The following is a 25,283-nucleotide window of genomic DNA, read 5'->3' as shown; positions in this document are numbered from 1 at the left end:
AGGAGTGAGAAGTTAGAGAGAAAAATGCATGAAGTTAAGTTTTTCTAGCAACCTTACATGCCATAAGTCTTACCTAACTTTAGAGAGATTAGCTCTCTCTTTGTACTTGCATATTTTCCATACTAGAAAAGAAAGAGTAGGGCATCTTCACTTTTTAGCCCTCTTTTTCTCCCATAAGGATATCCTAGGGGAAAAGTTGTGTCTATTGTAGATGTGTATAGTGTATGTTTCTTTGTACTTGCATATTTTCCATACTAGAAAAGAGAGAGTAAAGCATCCTCACTTTTTAGCCCTTCTTTTCTCCCATAAAGATATCCAAGGGAAAAAGTTGTGTCTATTGTAGATGCGTATGTGTATATTTCATTATGTTCTCTATTTCTTACATGTAATCATTTTATTCATTTAAATAGAAAACTAGCTATTAAAAAATCTAAAACTTAAACGCAAATTAACCTTCATTATATATATTTCACTTATCAATTTTATCGTAACAAACTATTTCACTATAAAAAACTACAAAACTTTACAAATTAAATACCAAAACTTTGTATCAATAAACATTCACACTTCTCTAACAATCACACTTCTCTAACAAACAAATAGTAACATGAAAAAAGCATTATAATTTAAATTTATTAAAAAAATAATGTGTTGATATGATTTCCATAAACATTTTAATATCAATAACATAAAATAACATCATAAATTTAAATTTATTAAAAAATAACATTATTAAAAAAATAATGTGTTGATATGATTTCCATAAACATTTATAAATATTAAAATAATATATTAATACTTTTCAAAATTTACTAATAATATTAAAAATTTAGAATTAAAAAAATTAGTTTTATAATTAAAAAAAAAAAATCTATAAAATTGAAATAAATAATCCATCTTATGAAAATAAAAAATAAACCCATGGGAAAAAGAATAAATTAATGACGACAAAATACATTTACCATATTCCTGCACTCAGCCGCAGAGTGCAGGGATAATTCAATAACTTATTTCTCACTGAAAGGATTGTATACGTATGGTACGAAGGGAGTGTAAGAAATAATAAGGATGGTTGATAACGTGTTCCTGATATACGGATGGTGCCAATATATATGATAAAAGAATAAAAAACACCATGCAATACGTCGTATAAATACGATCTTAATATGATTTCATAATTTCCTGTTATCATTACAGATTGCGGTGATAGAAACGAAAGCGCTGTCAACTATTTCATGACACATTTCCATTTCGCCAATCACCTCTATTATCTGTTTGGCTTAGATAAGGCTGACAAAAATATTTATTCAGATGAAAGTCTAAGCAGATAGAAAATAATGAGATTTATTTTGATGAAAGTCCAAGTAGATCGTAAATATGCTCTGAGAGTCTACACAGTGGAGTGGAGCGAGTATCACTGTTGTCGCGTTGATGTGCAGGAGGTTCTGTTTCCGAGAAGAAACGGACGAAACTGTCGGGTTTCAAGGAAAGGTTCTGCAGAGATAGGGGCAATGGGGCAGGAGAGGGCACATCTACAATGCCTTCCAATATCTGCACCACTTGACTCATGGATGGCCTCGCATCTTCGTCATCCTGTATGCACCATCCTCCCACGATGGCAGCCCTCTTCACCTGCTCCGCGTCTGCATTGCCCATCAATTTCTTGTCAAGCACTTCCATGTCGTTTCCCATGTTGATCTGCATTACAGCCCACGTAGGGAAGAAGAGCTCGTTGGATTGCAATACCCCACCCACGTTTCTCCGGCCTGCAATGATCTCGATCAGTGTCATGCCGAAGCTGTAGACATCGGCCTTGGTAGTAATGGGCAGACCGGAGAGCCATTCGGGGGCCAGGTGCCTTCTGGTTCCTCTCATGGTCGTAAGGACCTTACTGTACTCTCTGCCCAACAGCTTCGCCAGCCCGAAATCAGCTAACTTGGGGCAGAAATTGGAATCCAAGAGGACGTTTTCCGGCTTGATGTCGCAGTGGATGATGCAGTCCCTGCTCTCCTCGTGCAAGTAATTGATTCCGAGCAGTCCCCAGCGCGATGCTGAAACGTGTTTTCCAGTCCAGCAACTTGTTCTCGATCTGATCATTGTTCCGGGTTTTGTGGAATAAGGAGGAGTTGAGGGAGCCATTGGGCATGTATTCGTACACCAACAGCCTGCCGGAGCCCTCTGTGCAAAATCCCCGCAGACGAACCAAATTAATATGCTGTGTGGTTCCAATGGTGCTCACCTCCATGCGAAACTGCTTCTCTCCTTGGCTCACACCCTCCAATTTCTTAACCGCCACCAGAGAGCCGTCTGTTAGAGTCCCTTTGAATACGGAACCAAAACCCCCGCCTCCCAGGCGCTCAGAAAAGTTCTTCGTTGCATTCTGCAGATCTCTATAACTGAATACAATAAGCGTTCCCGGCGCGTATTCTGTTGCAGCCGATCGCAATCGCCTGCAACACCAGAGAAGAAGTAAAACAAGTGCCAGAATTGCAACCAGCCCACCCACGATACCGCCCACTAAGCCGGCAAGATGTGTTGTCATCTTTTTAGAATTAGAGGAATCTGGCAAATCAGAGGCATCTAATCGTAGAAACAGAGAGGTCCCATTGGAGGTATCGTACATATTTAACAATTCACCGAACCACATTACACACTCGTGCGAACTACCGCTAAAAACATAGGCAAATGCCTTGCACGAGCAATTGCTGAGGCAAGCTTCCTGCCCCTGCCCCTGCCCCTGCCCCTGCCCTTTGTATTGAAACCCTTGAGGGGGCATAGATTGGACAGACAATTCCACAAACCCGTCATGGCTGCATCGTAACGGCGTCTTTCGAACACAGCCGCTAGACGACTGTTGAGATTCCCATTCGCGCCTGTTTCTGGGGATAAAGCCCGCCACGCAGTTGCAGGACTGAACATTGTTACCGTTACACAATCCATAAGGCCCGCACGCAGCATACACAAATCATTGATATCTGGGCTGTTGCCATATCATGCTCCAGTCATTATTTGCCAGCGTTATGGACACTCGGATTTCTCCTGACTGGTCCATAACGAAACGCGACAGTTCTGTGAATCCATGCATTACAGAATAAGTGAAATACTTGTACGAACCGTTATTGTAAAATCCGAAATTGTACATGTAATTTGACGACATCTCGGCAACATCGCTGAAAATTCTGCCGTTCCAAACACCACTCTCCCAGTATTTTATGTGATTCTTCCACATAAGTACATACTGGTTGGCTCCGTTTGGATCCATCTGAAGAGTGAAGGGCCCTGGACTTGGATCCCAAGGGTCCCTCCACGACGTCAGCCTCTGCCTTACACTGATCTTCATCCCTGGCAACCACGTATTTCCCGGATGATCGAAGCTCTCCCAAATATATTCAGAGGTATTCTGGGCACTCACCACGACCAAGTTACCAGAATCCATAATCACAGCCGAAGAGGGCTTCTTCCCATTTGCCTCGGAGGACCAGACAATTGATCCCGCATAAGACAGAAGGAGACTCCTGTCTTCTGTGAGATTGAAAACGGCGGACGTGTTCTGCAGTGGGCGTTCTCTGTTGGCCACCCAAGCAATTGTCTGTTGTGAGGCTTTGGCATACCAAATACCCACATACCATTTCTTGACATTATTGTTGGTGAGATTGAAGAATCCCAATTTGAAAATACCGTTCTTGGAAATCCTGGTTCTTGGAAATCCTGGTCTCGTTACCAGTCAGAGAGGCGCCTAACACTATGCTGCTCGAAGCTGCATCTTCCGCATCGCTCAGCTTTAAAAGTATATATAATTACCCATATTCTTGAAATACCCGGCGGAAACGTTGAATGAATACGGGAAGGGACACGAAAAGAAAAGTAAAAGCTTGTCCTATATCAAACATAATAGGATCTGGAGTTAAAAATAACATTTAGTTAATCATCGCCAAAACAGCCGATTATAATTAAATATTTGTTTTAAATTTAATTTAATGGTATTAAAATGTAATAATGAAAAATTAAATTAATTTTTAAAATATATAAATATTTTTTTTTCATAAAAATAATAATTTTATATTTAAGCATTTTAGGTTAAAAGTATATAACTTTTTAAATTTTGACATTCAAATAATTATTTGGTGATGAAAGTCTTTTTATTTATATAAACTCATCGATGTTTCATTTAATCGTGATGTTGAAAATAAATAATAATAATTATTATAATAATATATAATTTATAAAATTTTAATAACCTAGTTTGATTTAGGGGACAATGGGTGTTAGGGATATATTTCAAGATTGCATGTAATTTTATTAACGTAGGGTGTAATGAAAGGTAAGGGTTAATTTTTGATACGGCCTTCTTATTCTTGATTTTTCATGTTTGTACCTTTATTATTTTTTGGTAATCATGGTGGAGGAAGTGGAAACAAGCAAATAGGTAGATGATTCTTGGTAATCATGATGGAGGAGGTGGAAACGAGTAAGTGGATGAAAATCAGAATATGAATGAATGGAAACTCAAATAGATTTTGCATTAGTTTTTTAATCATGGTGGAGGAGGTGGAAACAAGCAAGTAGGAGGATGAAAATCAGAATAGGAAGGAATGGAAACTCAAATAGATTTTACATTACTTTTTTCCTTTTCCTGGGACAAGGCTTTTCTAGTTCATGTGGTAGTTTGATTACCTTACAGGAAAGTGGGAGATGATTTTTTTGACAATTTTTTATTTCTAGATTCTCAAGATAGTCTCTAGTTTGAATTAGAAAGCTTAGGGGTGAAGAATATTAGGCCACCTTTTTAGTGTGGATGTATCCCTCTTCCTCTCAGGCTTAGGACAAAATGGTTTCTTACTCCACTGTAGGTCAGAGAATTCTCTCCCTCCTTTTTGGTTTCTACTTGGTATGTGATCCTTAAAGGTTTCCCTATGCTCATAATTGTGAAGTTTAATATTTGGTCTCTTTATCTTCCATTACTCAGTTTAGCCTTCAATATCCACCTTCTCTATTTTTGAGCTCTTTAGCCTTGTCCTTTACTCTCAACTCCCTCTTAAGGCTTCTAAGAAGTCCTATGCAAATATTTTTTAAATTTATTTTCATTATTTATGGTTATTTTTTCCCATGTACCTTGTTCCCATATCCCTTCATTCATCCTTCGTTTGCAGTTAAGGGTTGATTTAGCTTCTCTAGTGGTGTCTCCCATTGTCCCTTGTCTCCACCACTCAGGCTAGTTCATCTCAATGATTAGGTTTCATCAACCCTAAAAAGAGGGAACATACAATTAGATGTAAAAATATTTTTATTGTATCACTAAAATCCAATTATTTTTACTTTCTGTTATAGGGAAAATGTGTATTTCATTAAAAAAAAATACTAATTACAATAAAATATTTTAATATTTCAATATATATATTAATTATTTTAAATTTATTAGAAATGAAGAAAGATAAGCTGATAAAGGAATTTTTTTTTTAAATTAAAAAAACATATGTACCTCCAATATTTACATATATGAAATCAAAATACTTATATTAATTTAATTTAGGATTTATGGTAAATGGAAAAAAATCAATCCAATAAAAAATATTTTGAAAGTAAAAAAAATTATCACTAAAAATCTATTTTTCTTAAATATTTAAAATTAAAATGATAATGATGATGATAATTATTAACATCGACTAAGACCAATATGGTCTATTGGACCTTAAGAAAGAAGCACTTAATTGAGATTATTTAAGATTTTAGTTATGTGATAAAAAAGGAGGAACGGTTTTCTTGACTTAACAAGTCAAGGAGGTTGATAGTGGGGTAAAGCGAAAGTGTTTTTATCTTCGACTCTCTTAGTATCACAAAGGAGGAAAATTCTTTAGTCCCAAGGAATCTTGGGAATAGACCAAAGCCTAGTTTCACTCTAGGGTTCATGAGAATTAGTTCTAATCCTTGCACAAAGTGTTTTTCATCTTGGACTCTCTTAGTATCACAAAGGAGGACAATTCTTTAGTCCCAAGGAATCTTGGGAATAGACGAAAGCCTAGTTTCACTCCGTAGTTCATGAGAATTAGTTCTAATCTTGCAGTAAGAAGCAGTGATTAATACATAAAGGTAATTTTAGTTAGCAAGCATGGGGTTGATTACCTCCTTATAGTATCTTAACTTTCTTTTCCCCTCTAACCCCTTATCACTCCACATCTTATCCTTAAATTTGGAAGTAATGATGTTCTTAATATTATCCTTATTTCCCAAGATGATCTCTTCCCTTATCTCCCAATGGTTGAGCCAGGACTTGACATCCTTATGCCACCTTCGCTTGAGCCAAAGGTTTTGACTAGATTTAGAAACAATTTTTGGGATTCTCTTGGCTTCCATGTTGTACAAATTCTTCTTATACATCACATACCTAAACATAGTTGTGAATTCAATGAGGGAATTTGACTAGAGTTAGAAGCAATTTTTGGGATCCTCTTGGCTTCCATGTTGTACAACTTCTTCTTATACATCACAAACCTAAACATAGTTGTGCATTCAATGGGGGAAATCTTTCTTCTTATACTGCATCACATACCTAAACATAGTTGTGCATTCCAGGGAAAATTTTAAGAACCCCCCCTAAATTTATAAATATAATAAATGGGCGAATCTCCATGGTATATAGGAAAAATGGAAGGCGATTTTATCAATAATATAATATGTATATGTAATTTTTTGGCGAATCTCTCACCAGGCATGGCGAATATTTTACTCAACTATATAATCTTGTAAGATCTTCGCGAGTCTTTCACTAAATAATAAAACTTTGTAAAGTCCTAGTGAATCTTAGCATAGGCTACATACTGGTTTAATTCCCCCATTTAAATAGGCTACATTCGAGGTGAATACCATGGGTCAATACCATGTGCCATTTTGGTGAATACCATGTGCCATTTTTATTTTTATTAATTCTAATATTAGGGTTAATAATGGTTTTTTGCATGGTATTAATAACAATCTAGTCCATGGTATTTGTCCCATAGTATTTTGGCCATAGGTTTCACCTAAATATAACCCATTTTTTGAGTGTCCTTAAATATAAGGTGACTTATGGAGTAAATATAAAAAAAATGTTTTATTTATTTACCATACCTCTCGTTTATTTATATTTTTATTAATTTACCATACCTCTTTTACAAATATGGTATTTGGCCCATAGGATTCACTTGAATAAAACCTCTTTCTTGAGCCTTCATAAATAGAATGAGGGCTATGGACTAAATATAAAAGGAGGTTTTATTTATTTATGATACATCTATTTTATTTATATTTTTATTTATGTACCATACCTTTTGAGTAAGTATAAAAAGACGTTTTATTTATTTACCATACCTCCACTTTACTTATATTTTTATTTGTTTACACCCTTACATGTATATAAGGTGACTTATGGAGTAAATATAAAAAATGTTTTATTTATTTACCATACCTCTCATTTATTTATATTTTTATTAATTTACCATACCTCTTTTATAAATATGGTATTTGGCCCATAGGATTCACTTGAATAAAACCTATTCTTGAAAATGGGCGAATGGATTCACTTAAATAAAACCTATTCTTGAAAATTCTTGAAAATGGGCGAATGGATTCACTTAAATAAAACCTATTCTTGAAAATGGGCGAATGGAAGGTTGTAAGTCCTAATTTCAAGGGCTAAATTTACCTTTTTTACCCTCTCCCTTAAAATAAGGTGGGCTATTTGAGGTGATTTGTAAAAATGTACTATGATACAAAATATTCGCCCACTAAAAATTTAAAACCCCTTAATTTCGCCAAAGGGCGAACATTCGCCCCTAAAATTATCCTTGGTGCATTCAATGGGGGAAAAACTAGTTTCAATCGAGAGAATAAAGTAAGCAGTATTACCTTTAATAAATATACACTTATTATGATATTTTTATAGGTTTTGACTAGAGTTAAAAGCAATTTTTGGGATCCTCTTGGCTTCCATGTTGTACAACTTCTTCTTATACATCACATACCTAAACAGAGTTGTGCATTCAATGGGGGAAAACTAGAAAAATTTGGACAGATCAAACCCCAAGAGAATCTTACTCGGAAGGGAATCTTTCAATGAGGACTCCCAAGAGAATCTTACCCGGAAGGGAATCTTTCCGATTAGTGAGATACTTAACAATGAGGACTCGACGAGTTGAACTAACCCTTGAGACTTATATTTTTATGAATTTTATCCCTTGGTTGTCTCGGAAAACTTTTTTTAATTATTTGTCTTTATCTATCGATGTATGTATTAAACCTTATAAATATTTGAGATGCGCAAATGAATATGTGAATACTGTTTTATTTTGTGTCTATAGTAAATGGAGTCATTTCAAAAAATTTAGCATCTTTGGTAGCTTCGAAGTGGTGCAAGATTCTCTCAACCCTTTTGTAACATCCTCCTACCACAGCTACCCAAGAAATCGGCTAGCCGGGGTAAACATGCGACAAGAGGCCACTATGATATGATTTGACCTTCTAAGTCACGTTCAAGAAGTGGAACTGCTGGAAACACACCATACATACATTCAACATCAGCATTAGGACCCTTAGGAACCAATCCAACCTGTATGCCAACCAGCCCCTGGGTCCCATTGAGCTTTTGGACCACTTGACCTCTGGATGCTCTCATGCTATGGGCATGTTAGCGTCTAGGGACCTCTGGATGTTCTCAGGATATGGGTATGCCAACGTCTAGAGACCTTTGGATGCTCTCATAGGCCTACAAGCTAGAATCCAGGGACTCTTTTGCATAGTGTTGTACCATCATCCTCGGGATTTGAGCCACTTTTTCAGGCCGAGAGCCCAGGTCACTGCCAAGAATGGAATGCCATCTTCAGAACAATAAGATAACAAGGAAATGATAATGCAAAAGAGATTACTTGAATAAGACCTTGACTAGACCCCTATTAGCCATGACAGGAATTTCATCAAACATATCATAAATATGTAATCTACAGGTGTAAATAACAGATCTAAGCATAGGGGTCTCATACTTAGCTGAGAATCACTAAGAGACATTGATGCCTCAACACATTGACTACCATTTCATCCATTAGGTCATAGATACATTATTCATTCATTTACAAGTAAAAACATGATGAGAGTCATATATAGCTATTGTAATAAAATACATTTATAACTAGCATAATAGCAACAAAAAACCAATGAAATCACAACCATATGATTCACATAGAAACTAGTATAATAATCATAGAAATACAAGGAAAAATAACCTCATATTAATGATGAAAAATCCAAACCTGGGATGGGACTTCCATGTTCCACCCGACCGTAGAATGGTTGAACCAAATCTCTCTTCAACCATTAACCCGCATGATATATTCCAAGCATGAATGTCCAATCTCATAGAACACATCAATCCAAAACCATCTAGGGCTTCCAGAGGACATCCACATCAACCCATCAAACAATGATTCCACCTCATGGTCGGGCATCACGAAACCATGATTAGATTGGTATTTTTCCAAGCCTTTTAGGGCTTCCAAAGTGTTTGTTCCAACCAAGGATTCCTGGAGTAGTAACTCAACCCATAGATGTCATTGGGCTTCAAGAGCATTTGTCCAACCAAGTCTTCTAGGACTAGTAACCCAACCCACCAAAGGCTTCCAAAGCGTTGTTCCAACCAAGGCTTTTAGAACTAGTAACTCAACCCAAGCTGTTATGGGGATTCCAGAGTGTTTGTCCAACTAGGGCTTCAAGGAGCTAATAACTAACCCTAAGCTAAGGAAACATAAGAACCAACCAAAAAAACTAGGAAATATACCCACAATCTCCATGGCTATCCAGGAAATGGCAAGGCAAGGTAATCATCCATGCTAGTGACAGACCATGACCAAAAGTCCACATGCATATGCCATGCATGCTGACAATAGTGAGGAAAATATACATGCAAATCAGTACTTGTAAGCAATTCCCGCTATAGTTGTTGATATCGATGTCCTCTTGAGCTTTCCTGCCCTTCCTTTGCCTTCTTGCTCCAAAATCCAAGTATGCCATTCCCTCCAAGAGTGCTCCAAGAAAAACTCGAAGTACCCAAGAGTATGAGAGAGAGATAATAATGAGAGAGCTCCAACCCTGAACTAAAAAAAGGTTACCAACTGATCCTCAGAAGCCTTTTTATGAATGAGGCCTCTATTTTCTTCATTTTCCATTATTTTCCTTCATTTTCCTCCTTAAATGAAATTTGTGACCTTTCACCTCCATTTTCTCCTAATTTCGATTATTTTCATAAATAAATGTGCCAAAAATGCCACTTTTCTTTTCCAAAGCCTTAGCCATTTCCTTTGCCAATTTCCTTAGCCATTAATCAATCACAAGTGATCCCCATCACTAGAATTTTTCCCAAAATTCAACTTCGAATAAGTGTCCCATCCACCGTGGTTATTATTTTTCCTTTATTAACTTTTATTACATGGAAGTTTCACAAGGGTTGTTATAGAACCCTCCCCCTTAGGGGAACATTGTCCTTGGTGTTCTAACACCTATAATCACAATGATCCAGGTTTAAACAGGAATGCAAGAAATTATAGATATAACCATAAATACAGAGATGCAACAGAAATAATACTTCGTTTCATTAATGTAAAATACTGAAATATGCCTAGCAACAGAAATGGAAATAAACTAGCTCGGGTGATGGTAGCTTATCCGTAAGAAGAGATGTGGCGGCTACATGCCTCTGAACTGCCTTACAATGAGGCTCAAGGGCCTTTTTATTATTGAACAATAAGAGAAAACCCTAAACAACCTAAACCCTAACTCGAGGAGATGTAACACCAAGAGATTATGGGCCCCGTTGGGGTTAGTTGGATAACCAACTTCTCGGGGTCGTGACTTGGTCATATTATCTTTGTTTGACGTGCATGATACCCCATTGGAAAGATCTCTCCGAGGACTACAATGGAAAACACAACTTTTTTAAATAATTGGTGGCAGTAGATTGCCAAAAAAATGTTGTTTAGGGCCTCAAAACGGCTCCAGAAGTTTAGGACCCAAAAAACTGGTAAAAATAGTAAACTGTGCTACAAATAAGGAAACAGAAAAACTGAAAGAAACAATGGTGGGGGTCCAAGTGGAATTGGAGGGTGGCCACCAATATCCACCTGGATCATTCCTCCCCCCTTAGGAAGTAATGGTCCCCATTGCGTTGAGTTCCTCCATGAGATGAGGAAACCTCTGCTGAACGTGGTCCCTACTGAGCCACTTGCCTTGGTGAAGGAGTTGGTCTGCTCTGACAACTTGATACAGTTGGATCTTCTACTGGTGAGTGTGCTTGATTTACGTGTCCATGATCCGATTAGTTGCATCTTTTTCCATGCAATCTGGATTTAACTCTGTTGGTGTGAGTTGTTTTGCAATGTCAGATGTGTATAGTAATGGTGGAAAGTATGGCCGAAGGTGGTCCACATTGAACACTAGGTGCATGCCAATGAATGGGGGAATGCTGAGCTCAAATGCATTGTCTCCCATAGCCTTCGTAATGGTGTAAGGACCATATCAGAGTGGTTTGAGTTTCTGATAGGCTCCAGTAAGGAGTTCCTTTTGCAAATGCAACCATACTTTGTCGCCCACCTGAAACTTGTGTGGCACCCGATGTTGATCATGTTGTTTCTTGTACTTGGCATTTTATTTCTCCAGAATGTCGTGGACCTACTGGCGGATATGTTGGATGTGATTAATGAAGTTGTTTGCCTTATCTTTTTCGGACTCGACATGAGCCGAATCTACCTGAGTAGCTGCAAATGACATGACCACATCAATGGGACATAGTGGCTGGAATCCCAAGCCCACCTGAAAAGGGTTGCGGCCAGTCGAGCTGTGGAGATCCCGGTTATAGTTGTGTTGAGCATAGGGGAGGTTCTCATCCCATGTACATGGATGCTTTGAGTTGTACATGCACATAATGTGTACGATCATCATGGAAAATTTTAGGGGCTAATATTCACAAGTGGGCTAATTTTCCATGATTTTTCCATAAAAAGATTCGCCAATTTCCATTTATTCTAAAAATGATTCGCCCAAATTTTACAATATAAAATTATTTTACCCTAAAATTTGCGAGAATTATATGGACTCTACCTATAAAATAATTAGAAATTTGGGTATTTTAATAAAGATATCAACAAAGATTTTATAGTTTTCATATTAGACACTAGTGAGATTTGCCAAGATTTATAAAATTTAAAATAAACTTTCATCCTTAAAATTTTCTCTGACGATCATCTTGTTGACCACCTCTATTTGGCCATTAGTTTAGGGATGGAAGGTTGTGGCCTTAGTGAGTTTGGTGTCCAGCATCAACCAGAGACTAGACCAAAATGTACTAAGGAACCTGCTGTCTCGATCTAAGATGATAGATTGTGGGATCCCAAAGTGTCCCCACACTCGTTCAAAGAAGATTTTAGCAGTGGCTTCTACTGTGATATTCTTCTTGCAGGCCACCATAATGGCCATCTTCGAGAACCTGTCGACAACCACAAAAACAGAGTCATTTCCATGCTTAGTAGAAGGAAGGCCCGACATGTAATCCATGGAGATGGATTCCCAAGGTCGACTACAGGTAGGCAGCGGAGTATAGACGACTTGCTTCTTGATGGTTGGTTTGGCAATGGCGCAGGCAGTGCAGGATCTGATGTACTTCCCGACATCCTATTGAAGATGCGTCCAATAGAAATACTTCTGCAGTACTGCCACCATTTTCTCGACTCCGAAATGCCCAACAACCCAACTGTAGTGTGCTTCCCAAATCATCTTGGCACGCTCGCTTGAAGGAACACAAAGGTGACCTAGGTGGCATAACAGGGCATCATAGAGGAGAAAATCTAGAACATGCTGACCATCCAGGAGTGTCTACTATGTGTGGCCGAATTCTAGGTCGCTTTTGTAGAGTAGTGGCCAATTAGAAGTCTCGTGCACACAAGAGTTGAGCACGGTGCTTAACACCATGATCGGTGGTCTACTGAGGCAATCTGCAACATTATTGGTGCTACCCTTCTTATACTTGATATTCAAATGGAATTGTTGCAAGTACGTGGACCACTTATGATGGCGATCATTATGCAACTTCCCTTGCGTCTATATGAACTACAGGGGCTGATGGTCTGTGTGGATGACCGTTTCCTTCCCAAAAATGTAATGCTTCCATTGTCAGTAGGCCTGCACAATGGAATACATATATTTCTCATAAGTGGGATACTTCCAGACTGTGTTTGAAAGTGTCTCGTTGTGATATGCCACTGGATGCCTGTGTTGAGTAAGGACTACCCCAATAGCATAGTCAGAGGCATCTGTCTCGATCTCAAATGGTTGTTGCAAGTCTGGTAATGCGAACACTGGTGCTGAGAAGAGGCGATGTTTCAACTCTGTGAATGCCTTCTATTGAGATTCAGACCAAAAGAATTTTGCTTTCGCTCCTCCCTTGGTGACTTGATTCAAGGGACAAGTGATATGAGAAAATCCCAACACGATCATGCGGTAGAAATTGGCAAGACCTAGAAAGCTGCGGAGCTCTGTCAAAGTGGTTGGAGATGGCCAATCCCGAATGATTTGGATCTTGGCTAGATCCACATGCACCCCCCATTCATCAATAATGTATCCCAGATACTGAACTTGGGTCATGCCAAAAGTGCATTTCTCCAAATTGGCACATAGCTTGTGTTGCCGCAGTGTTTGGAGAACCTGTTGGATGTGGTGGAGGTGCTCTTCCCAACTCTGGCTGAAGATCAGGATGTCATCCAAGTATACCACTACAAATTAGTTGGTGAATGGCCGCAAGATGTCATCCATCAGCCTCATGAAGGTTGCAGGAGCATTCATCAACCCGAAAGGCATAACCAACCATTTGAAAAGGCCCTCCTTGGCTTTGAAGGCAGTCTTCCACACATCGGAGGGTTTGATTGGTACCTGGTGATATCTTGACTTCAAGTTGATCTTGCTGAAATATTTTTCCCCCTTCAGTTGGTCCAGAAGGTCATCAATCCATGGGATCGGGTACCTATTCTGGACAGTGATCTTGTTCAGCACCCGATAGTCAATACAGAGTCTCCAAGTCCCATCCTTCTTCTGTACCAACACGATCGGGCTCCCACAGGGCAATGAACTCGGTCAGATGTGACATTTATACAATAGCTCCTGAATCTACCTCTTGATTTCGGCATTCTCCAGAACAAAGCACCAATAGATTGGTCCATTGGGCAGCGACGCACCTAGGGTTAGATCGATGGAGTGCTTGACCTGGCAGTGTAGAGGAACCCCTGCCTGGAGGTGAAGATGTCCTCGTACTCCTCCACGACCTTGTCCATATGTAGTTATTGTACGGAGGGGCCCTTTCTGTAGGTTGTGGCCACTGTCTTCTTCTTTCCCTAAGGGCATATCATCAGGAAAACAAATTTCTCTATTTTGGAAATGAGCTTATTGCATTGTTTTGCAGTAACCAAAGAGATGGTGGTAGGCGGTGCTACCTCTGGTATCCTATAAAACTTCTTTCCCAAAGTAACAATAACAGCAAGAGGCCTTGATTCATACACAACATGCCGCTTCCACAAGTATGGTTGGCCTAATAGTAAATCACAAACATCAAGGGGAGTAACATCACATAATACCTCATCCGTGAAGGGCTTGATGTTGTATGGAAGGTGACACTGCTGGGTCACGTGAAGATCCTGTCCTTGGTGAAGCCACCTGATGGTGTAAGGTTGGGGATGTCTTGTGGTCGATAAGCCTAGCCGCTTCACGACTTCTGCCGAAATGAGGTTATTTTGGCTCCCACTGTCGACAATGAACTGTAGCGGGGATCCCTTTACCCACATTTGGGAGTGGAAGAGGTGCTCCTCCTCCTCTGGATCTTTGAGTTCCTGCTTCTAGATAATTGTGGTGGCAATGGTGGTGTTGGGCTTCACATTGATAATATACTTCCCTTTGTCATTCCCCTTGTCAGGTTCCGACTTGGAGTCAGAAAATGCATCTGATTCCAAAGCCTTTAGCTCGGCCACCAGTGACTTCTTGGCCCGACACTCACTTGTATTGTGAGTGGAGCTCTTATGGAACTCACAACACTTTCCTGTGTCCTTCTTCGGCTTCGTGGTGTTGTTCTTTGCTTGCAGATTTGGCGGGTTGTCCTAGGCCACCCTGCCTTGGCTTTTTCCTTTGTTCTATGGTTTGGGGGCACCTTTCCCTTGCGTTGGATTTGCAGATCCAAAGTCTCGCTTCTTCTGTTTAAACTTATGCTCGATCTTGACAGCATATCGATTCGTCGTGCCAAGCGAGGAGATGTCCCGGAACTCCATCTTGTGTTGGATGTACCTATGTAGGAAGCTGCGGTATTTGAGTACCAAATGCTACTCAGTATCCTTGATACCCAACTTTGTACAAAGGGTATGAAAAATATTGGTAAACTCTGGCATGTCTTGGTCCCTTCGTTGCCGTAGCATGGTCCACTTTATGTATTTATCCTCATAGCTTTCGACAGGGTAGTACTTCTCCTTGATGGCATCCTGGAATGAATTCCAAGTGGGTGTGGCTGAATATACTGAGGTTTTACTTTCATCCTTCTGCTCGCAGTAGGTTTCCCACCAATCCTTTACGTGGGGGGTGACTTTGAGAAGAGAAAAAATAATATTTTCCCGTCCGGAAAAATCATGAATAGAAAAATGCCCTTCTAGAAGATTTAACCATTTATCTATAGCGTCTACATCTATCTAACCCTCAAATGTGGAAATGTCAAAGTTAACTTGTACCTTAAAGGGTGTGGTGCTTCCGGAGTAGCTGCTGGAAGTAGATGTGTCGCAGTTGGGTAGCCGCTGAAGGATCTGGGCCAAGTTGTCCATCATCGCATTCCTTTGTTGCTCGAGGGCCACTTTGAGCAAGATTTTGATAGGATCTCCTGCCCCTCATCTTTATTTTCATCTGCCATGGGAGGCCGTCGGGATTTGCAAGGCTAGTATTGCAAAGGCTCAACCAGTTCAAGCCCTAACTCCTTATATCTCGACCTCGTTGGGGACATGCAAAGAAAAACAGAGAAATAGTAGACCGCTTTGATACCACTGATCTGAATTTAAACAGGAACGCAACAAATTACAGATATAACCATAAATACAGAGATGTAGCAGAAATAATACTTCATTTCATTAATGTAAAATACTGAAATATGCCTAGTAACAGAAATGGAAATAAACTAGCTCGGGTAATGGTAGCTTATCCCTGAGAAGAGATGTGGCGGCTACATGCCTCTGAACTACCTTACAATGAGGCTCAAGGGCCTTTTTATTATTAAACAATAAGAGAAAACCCTAAACAACCAAAACCCTAACCCAAAGAGATGTAACACCAAGAGTTTATGGGTCCCGTTGGGGTTAATTGGATAACCAACTTCCCGGGGTCGTGACTTGGTCATATTATCTTCGTTTGATGCGCATGATACCCTGTTGGAAAGATCTCTTTGAGGACTATGACAAAAAAGACAATTTTGTTTCAAAATATTACTTGCGGTAGATTGCCAAAAAAATGTGGTTTAGGGCCTCAGAATGGCTCCGAAAGTTTAGGACCCGAAAAACTGCTAAAAATAGTAAACTGTGCTACAATTAAGGAAATTGAAAAACTAAAAGAAACAATGATGGGGGGTCCAAGTGGAATTGGCGGGTGGCCACCAATATCCACCTGGATCACACAAAACTGTTGTAAACAAAATATATTGTCGATGAAGCTTTATAACTTAGCTTTTTGTAGTATTTACTATGATCAACCTACTGAGAAGCAAACAAACCTAAAAACATAACAAACATAACTGTAACAAGGTTGGTGAAAATTCCATGTAATAAAAGTTAAAAATAACAACCACAGTTGATGGGACACTTATTCCAAGATGAATGTTGGGCAAGACATCCTAGGGGGTGTTCATTTGGCTTATTATGGCTAAGGAAATTGGCATAGGCAATGGCTAAGGCTTTGGAAAGGAAAAATGGCATTTTTGGCACATTTATTTATGAAAATAATGGAAATTGGGAGAAAACGGAGGTGAAAGGTCACATGTTGCATGTGAGGAGGAAATTGAAGGAAAATAATGGAAAATGAAGAAAATAGAGGCCTCATTAATAAAAAGGCTTCTGAGGATCAATTAGTAACCTTTTTTCAGTTCAGTTTTGGAGCTCTCTCATTATTTTCTCTCTCTCTCTCACTCTTGGAAACTTAGAGTTTTCTTGGAGCACTTGGGCATTGGATCAAGAAAGGAAAACAATGCAAGAGGAAGTGAAGATGAAGTAAGGAAAAAAAGGATCGAGCAGCTACAACAAGATTCTTTGCAGGTATTGATTTTCATGTGTGATTTACTTGCTAGATTTTGCATGCATGGTATTGCATGTGGTTCATTTGCTATTATGGCATGGGTTTTGTCAAGTGTGACAATGTTTTTTAGCCTAGCCTTTCCATTTCCTGATAGCCTTGATCAGATGGGTTCTCATACTTCAGTTGAGCTAGAATGTCGGATGGATTTGAAGTTGAGTGGGGTGGATCTCCGAAATGACAAACACATGGCATAGTGGTCCCTCAACCAGACTATGGATCATGATAAAGACACTGGCCTAGTAACCCCTGAGCCAGACTATGGGTTGTGGTAAAGCAAGGATTGTGTGCCACGGTGGGCCTATGAATCCTTGTTGGTGAATGGCGGGATATATGGTAAAGCCAAGAGGTGGATTGCTCTCAATTGGGCCTAGTAGTAATAGGATGGGATGTACGATAAATCCTAGAGACTGGGTCTCGTGGTAGGGCCTAGTGATCCCTGGATTGGATTGTGGATCAAATTCCTAGGAGGCACTCAAATTCCTCACGGTGTAGGTGGAGAACTTCGGTAGCATCCATGCTTGTTTGGTTCTTTTCAGTTGGTTATCAGTCCCACATTCATGCTTGGAATATGAAATGGGGGTGATTGACTAAAGAGATATTTGGCTTAGCCAATCTATGGTCGCGTGGAACGTGGTAGTCCCATCCTCGGTTGGTCTCTACATTCATTAATGAAAAATTCATCCATTTGATTTTCATGTGTAAATGTATTGGTTTATATGTGGATTCTATGGCTGATGTATTTATGGTATTTTTGTTGTTACTATGTTGGTTATGTATATGTTTTATGACAACAACTATGTATGGCTCTTATCATGTTTTTACTTTTAAATTAATGGACAATGTATCTATGACCTAATAGATGATAATGCAGAAAATGACATGAGGGAACAATGGTTCTTAGTGATTCTAAGATAAGTACGAGATATATATGCTTAAATTTGTTGTTTACACCTATACATTACATGTCTGTGATATGTTTGATGAAATGTTTGTCATGGCTAGTAGGGGTCTGGTTAAGGGATTGTTCAACTAATTTCTTTTGCATCATTGTTTCCCTGTTATTTTACTGCTTTGAAGATGTCATTCCATTTTGGATAGTGACCTGGGCTCTCAGCCTGAAAATGTGGCTCAAATCCCAGGGATGCTGGCACAGAACTGGAAAAAATGGTCCATGGACACTGGCTTGTAGGCCTGTGAGAGCATCCAGAGGTCCCTGGACACTGGCATGCCCATAGCATGAGAGCATCTAGAGGTCAAGTGATCAAAAACTTTAATGGGACCCAGGGGAAAGTTGTTTGAAGTGTTGGAATGGTTCTCAGGGGTCCTGTAGGTGATATGGAAGTTATGTATGTTATATTTCCATCAATTCCATTTCCTTAAGGTCGCATAGGAGGTTGAATCGAATCACAGTGGCCTCTCGTCACATGTTTACCCTGATTGGCTAGTTACTTGGGTAGATGTGGGAGGAGGGTGTTATAGAGTGGTATCAAAGCATGGTTCACCCCTTGGACTGGATGGGTTCTATGTTGGTCATGCATGCATGTCATATGCATGTGTGTATCTTACGCTTTCATTTCATGTGCTTGTTGGATTTGCACGATGTTGACCATGGTTGTAGTGATGTCGTCATGTGTAAGTTGATGTTATCATTGTGGAGTGCATCGTCATGACTGTATGACTAGTTACATGTTGCTATATGTCACTTACGTGTATTTTGCATTTTTGGTTACATTCTCGTATGTTTGGTTACATTCTCGTATGTTTGGTTACATTCTTGTATGTTTGGTTACATGTATCATTATTGTAGGTTTGGTTACAAGTATTGTTTTCTTATGATTGATTACATGTGTTCCTGTGTGTGTGTGGTTGATTACGCATTTCTTGTGCATGTTGATGTTTGCATGTGGCCATTTGTACAATAGCATAATGGTTGTTTTCATGCATGAGTTCGTGGTATGTGTAGTTGATATAGTCGTGCATTGATGACTGGATTCTAGCTATAATGATGTTTATGTGTTGATGCACTTATTTTTATATGTCTATTTGTTGGTATCATTATGGTATACATGTGTCACATTGATTTGGATGATCTTTCAAACTAGGTATCCTCCCCAAATTATACTAAGTTATGTTGGTTTATTATGATTTGGTTTATGTGACATTGTATGCCTTGCAGGAAAGAGATCAAATGGCTAGCAAGATGGTAAACTACAAAGACTCTCCCTATGAATAAGATGAGTAGCGTGGTGGGCACTCTTCTGATTTGGTAGACACATTGAGAAGCTTGAAGGAAGAGATAAGGAGTTGTAAGGCAGACAATGACAGGATCATACAGGCACAAGAGAAACAAGCAGAGGTTAATGCAATACTCCTTCAAAGTTTTTCATAACTGCAGTGGCAAGGGCCACTTCGGATCAACCATGGACAAGAGGACAAAACTAATGGGGCATATGGCAGTAGATCTCCTGATAGACATAGGTGGGATAAAGATGACACGGTGAGATATGGCAAGTTGTTGGACACTCCGGATAGGAGGGGTGATGAGTGCAGGTACTATTCTAGTTTTGGTTCTGACAAGCATCATGATTGTCACTGTTATCACCCTTAGAGGAGGAGTGATAGGGGATACTTTCTAGTCAAATTTAAGAAAGCAAAGCCACCTACTTTTCATGGAGATGCGAAGAAGCCAAAAGATGTAGAGGCTTTGATACTTGGGATGAACAAATTATTTGAGTTGCGTGGGTACAAAAATAACATGAAGGCCATAATTGTTATCTTCATCATGACAGGTATAACAAACATTTGGTGAGAAGACGTGAAGCAAGTCAGAGACATCAGGACAGATGACTTGAGTTGGCATGAATTCAAGAGGCTTTTCAAGAAGAAATACTTGTCATAAAGGTGCTATGATAGTAAGGCCAAATAAATCTATGATCTAAAGATGGGGCTAATGACAGATGAAGAGTACATGACCAAGTTTTTGGAGCTATTGAGGTATGTACCGTATATTACATATGAGAAGGCTAAATTTCAACGATTTTTCAGTGGTTTGTGATTAGAATTTAGAGATTGGATCAAGTATGATGAGCCTTGGTCACTTGAGGAAGTTATTGGGAAATTGAAGCATTGCTATGAACATTCAAAGCATAAGAATGAATCTCAGCAAGGATGGAAAGGAAAAGAAAAAGGTAAAGGTAAATGGCAGCCTAAGAGTGCAAGGCCTCAAAATGTAGAGGAGAAAGAAAATGTGGCAGCTCAAAAGAGGTTTAATGTAGCTATACAGGGACATGGATCACAACAACAACATAGAGGTAATGGTACTGGACGATTGGAGTGTTGGACATGTAGTGACGAACACCTTAGGAGATATTTTTCGCAAAATCAAGTTGGTAGGCCTAAGATATACAGTGCAGAAGAGGCATAGACTGTTGGGGATGTGGGACATAGTATTCCTCATATTTATGCATCCGTGGACAATAGATAGGCAGAGAAATAGACATCTATCATTGAGATGGATGGTACGCTTTGTGATCAAGTTATTTCTATTTTGATTGACCCTCGATCTAATTATAGCTATGTTAGTCCTGACTTTGTGGATATCTATGGTTTGAGTAAGGAATTGCATGCAGAATATTGGTTAGTGAAGTTGGCTACAAGTAAAAAGAAGCGAGTTTATCATTGGGTAAGAGCCTATGCATTTGATTTGAATGGTATGCCTACTGCAACACATCTAAATGTGTTACCATTTGGATCATACATTATGTTGTTGGGCGTGGATTGGTTGTAACTTCATAGAACCAAGGTATATTGTTAGAAATTGAGTGTGTGGATGACAATGGGGAACCAAGAGTCTTGCAGGGAAAGAAGAAATCCACATCAGTTAGGATGGTAACAACTATGCAAGCAAAACGTGGTTGTGGGAAAGGGTGTATGTTATTTGCAGTGCACATTTCTAGTGACTAGGGTAAGGAGGTTGACGGATGCAGATGTGTAGAGTAGGTACCTAGTTCTACAATAGTTCAAGGATGTATTTCCCGAAGAAATCTTAGAGTTTCCACCTCACAGGGAGGTAGACTTTTCTATTGAGTTAGTGCCAGGGGCAACTCCAACATCAAAGGCAACTTACAGGATGAGCACACTAGAGTTGGTTGAGTTGAAGTTGCAATTAAAGGAAATGTTGGAAAGGGGATACATTAGGCCAAGTGTATCACCTTGGGGCACACCAGTATTATTTTTGAAGAATAAATATGGTACTTTCAGATTGTGCATTGATTACAGGCAGTCGAACAAAGTGACCACCAAGAACAGGTATATGTTGCCAAGGATTGATGACTTATCGATTAGTTGAACAAAGTAGCAGTGTTCGCGAAGATTGATTTGAGATCTGGATATCACTAGATATGCATCAAAGAGGAGGAAATTTACAAGACAACTTTCCAGACCAGGCATGGGCATTATGATTTTGTTGTAGTTCCATTTGGTTTGACTAATGCTCCAACTACATTTATGTGCTTGATCAATAATGTGTTGCGTCCATATTTGGATAAGTTTGTTATTGTGTTCATTGACAATATATTGGTATATTCTAAAAATGAGGAAGAGCATACTGAAAATTTAGCAGCAGTGTTGAGGTTGTTTATAGAGCATCAGTTGTATGCTAAGCTCAGCAAGTACAACTTCTTTCAGACTAAGGTACACTACTTGGGACATGTTGTTTCCTATGAGGGAACCATAATAGATCCAGAAAAGGTAAGGGCCATCATGGAGTGGGTAGCTCCCATGAATGTAGAAGAGGTGAGGTCTTTCATGGGGTTAGCAGGCTATTTTAGGAGGTTCATCAGGAACTTCTCACAAATTTCTTATCCTATCACATCATTGTAGAGGAAAGGTAAGAAGTTTGAATGGATAGAGGAGTGCGAGACCATTTTTGAGCAGCTTAAGTAGTTGTTGACACATGATCTAATGTTAAAGATTGCAAATCCGAATAGGGAGTTTGTAGTATGCACATATGCTTACAATAGAGGACTAGAAGGTACTTATGCATGATGGACAAGTGGTGTTCTATGAGTTACGAAAACTGAATGAGCACGAGAAAAACTACTCGACGCATGATATTGAGTTAGTAGAAATCATACATGCATTGAATATGTGGAGGCATTATCTTCTTGGCAGGAGGTTTGTACTGATGAGTGATCATATTGGGTTGAGGTATTTGTTTGACTAACTAAATATGAATGCCAAGAACGCTAGATGGTTGGCCACGATCAGTGAGTTTAATTTTGAGATCAGGTACATCAAAGGTAAAGAGAATAGGGTGGCAGAGGCTCTTACTAGGAAGATACAAACAAATCACTTAGCAGCTATGAACTCGTATGGGACAGACTTATATGATAGGATCTTGCTAGCAAGTAAGCAAGATGTGAGATATATGGAGATTATTCACAAGCTGTAGCAGGGTACTGGTACAGGTACAATTGATGGTACAAATAGTGGCACAGGTACAAATGCAGGTGCACAAAATGTGGATTATTTCCTTACAATAGATGGATTGGTTATATTTAGAGACAAGATATATGTGCTAGACAATAGTTATGATCCAGGTGGATATTGGTGGCCAACCACCCAGTCCACTTGGACCCCCACCATTGTTTCTTTCAGCTTTTCAGTTTCTTTAATTGTAGCAAAGTTTACTATTTTTAGTAGTTTTTCGGGTCCTGAACTTCTGGAGCCGTTTTGAGGCCCTAAACGACATTTTTTGGGAAAACAGGGAGCATCATAGGTCCATGGACTGATGCTGCTCTTCCCAAAGTTGTAGTTCTCGGATAGATCTTTCTAACGAGATATTGTACGCATCAAACGGAGATCGTATGCCAAAGTTATGACCCTGAGAAGTTGATGTAACAATTTACCCAAACAAGGTCCACAGTTTGGCGTTTCATCTTCTAGGGTTAGGTTTTTGGATGTTTAGGGTTTTCCATTGTTTCTCAACAATATATAGTCCTTTGAACCTCATTGTAACACAGTTCAGAGGCATGTAGCCGCCACATCTCTTCTCAGAGATAAGCTACCATCGCCCTAGCTGGTTTGTTTCTATTGTTGTTTGTAAGCATATTACCAATATTTTCCATACCCTTCACACAAATTTAGGTATCAAGGATTCGGAGTGGCATTTGATACTCTGTTATGAAACCAGCTCAAGAAAAGATAGAAAATATAGATCAACGCCTTAGAATTCAGCCTCTTCGAGGGGGCAACCTCCTTTACATTACATAAATGAACAATTCTTCGATGATTTAAATGACAAAACCTCCTTTCTATATATAGGAGTCTGAGAAGTCACAATATAATCCATCCGACCTAACAATAATAATATAAAGCCACAAAAATAACAATAGAGGGATTCTATGGGCACATTAATAACAATATGGGGGCAATGGGGGCACAACAATATAAATAAGGGGTATAACTACAATAGTAATGGGGTAATCACTAGTATTATAGGGACCCAACATGCCCCTCGCCTTCAAAAAAGTGTTGTCCTCAACGCTTGAGTAGTTCTGGATACTTCTGCATAAAATTCTCATCCTCCCATGTGGAATCTTCAGTGGATAAGTTCTTCCACTTGATAAGGTACTCTGAAATTGATCGATTTCGTAGCTGTCGAGTTCTTGTTTCTATAACTGCTTCCGGTTCTAATATAATTTTTCCTTCCTCATCAAGTTCTGGCAATATTTTTTGAACTGGGAGCTTGTCGCCTATAACCTTCTTTAAGCATGAAACATGGAAAACTGGGTGCAATCGAGAAGCTGCAGGAAGCTCCAATTTGTATGCCATAGTACCAATCTTTTGCAACACCTTGTACGGACCATAATACTTTGGTGATAATTTATTATCCTTCTTAGCTTGCTTGAGGGACATTTGCTTATATGGTTGTAGCCTTGGGAATACCCAATCACCAACATCAAAACTTCTTTCACTGTGATGTTGATCTGCCTGTTGTTTCATTCTATTTTGTGCCAACACAAGGTTATCCTTTAAGAGTTGGAGGACTTGTTGTTGATGTTCGATGTGATGTTCCACTGCCTGAACCTTAGAATTTTCTCTTAAATATGATGTGATGGATGGTGGTTGATACCCATAAAGTGCCATAAATGGGGTCATTTTTGTTGCTATATGAAAGGAAGTGTTATACCACCATTCAGCCAGAGGCAACCATTTGACCCATTGTGTCTATTTATCAGATACAAAGCAACGAAGATATCCTTCCAAACATTTGTTTACTATCTCAGTTTGCCCATCAGATTAAGGATGATAAGATGAGCTATGAGCTAACTGAGTACCAAGACAAGAAAATAATTCTGTCCAAAAATTTCCAGTGAAAATGGGATCTCTGTCACTTACAATAATCTTTGGGTTTCCATGTAGCTTTTGAATTGTTTCCATAAATGCAGTAGAAATTGTACTGGCTTTAAATGGATGTGATAATGCACAAAATTGTGCATACTTGGTAAGTCTGTCAACTACCACCATGATGATACTCTTTCCCTCAGACTTGGGTAAACCTGTGATAAAATCCATTGATACCTCCTCCCAACGTTGGATTGGAATGGATAAAGGTTGTAATAGACCCGGTGTCTTAATTGTTTCAACTTTATTTTGTTGGCAAACCAAACATTCTGCCACAAACTTTTGAATATCTGATTTAAGGCCATCCCAAAAAAATTCCTTCTTAACCTTGTGGTAAGTTTTTAAAAATCCTGAGTGCCCTCCTAAGGGAGAAGTGTGCAATTCCATAAGAATATTTTGTTTTAGCTGGGAATTCTTACAGAGGTATAAGCGATCTTTGTACCATAATGAATCATTTTGCCAGCTAAATGTATCAGACGTACTGGAATCTTGTTGTAGGT

General features: G+C 39.1%; 1 pseudogene; it reads right to left on the bottom strand.

Annotated features, from left to right (window-relative positions):
* Window positions 1–1,344: 1,344 nt before the first annotated feature.
* Window positions 1,345–3,805, bottom strand: LOC149232498 (G-type lectin S-receptor-like serine/threonine-protein kinase At2g19130 pseudogene; annotated as a pseudogene).
* Between the last annotated feature and the right edge of the window lie 21,478 nt (window positions 3,806–25,283).

Source organism: Pinus tabuliformis, chromosome J, assembly GCF_031772625.1.
Source record: "Pinus tabuliformis cultivar Carrire ecotype Pingquan chromosome J, CPIR1, whole genome shotgun sequence".
Taxonomy (NCBI): Eukaryota; Viridiplantae; Streptophyta; class Pinopsida; order Pinales; family Pinaceae; genus Pinus; species Pinus tabuliformis.
Note: the sequence above shows the minus strand (reverse complement) of the source record. Positions and strands in the feature narration are given on the sequence as shown.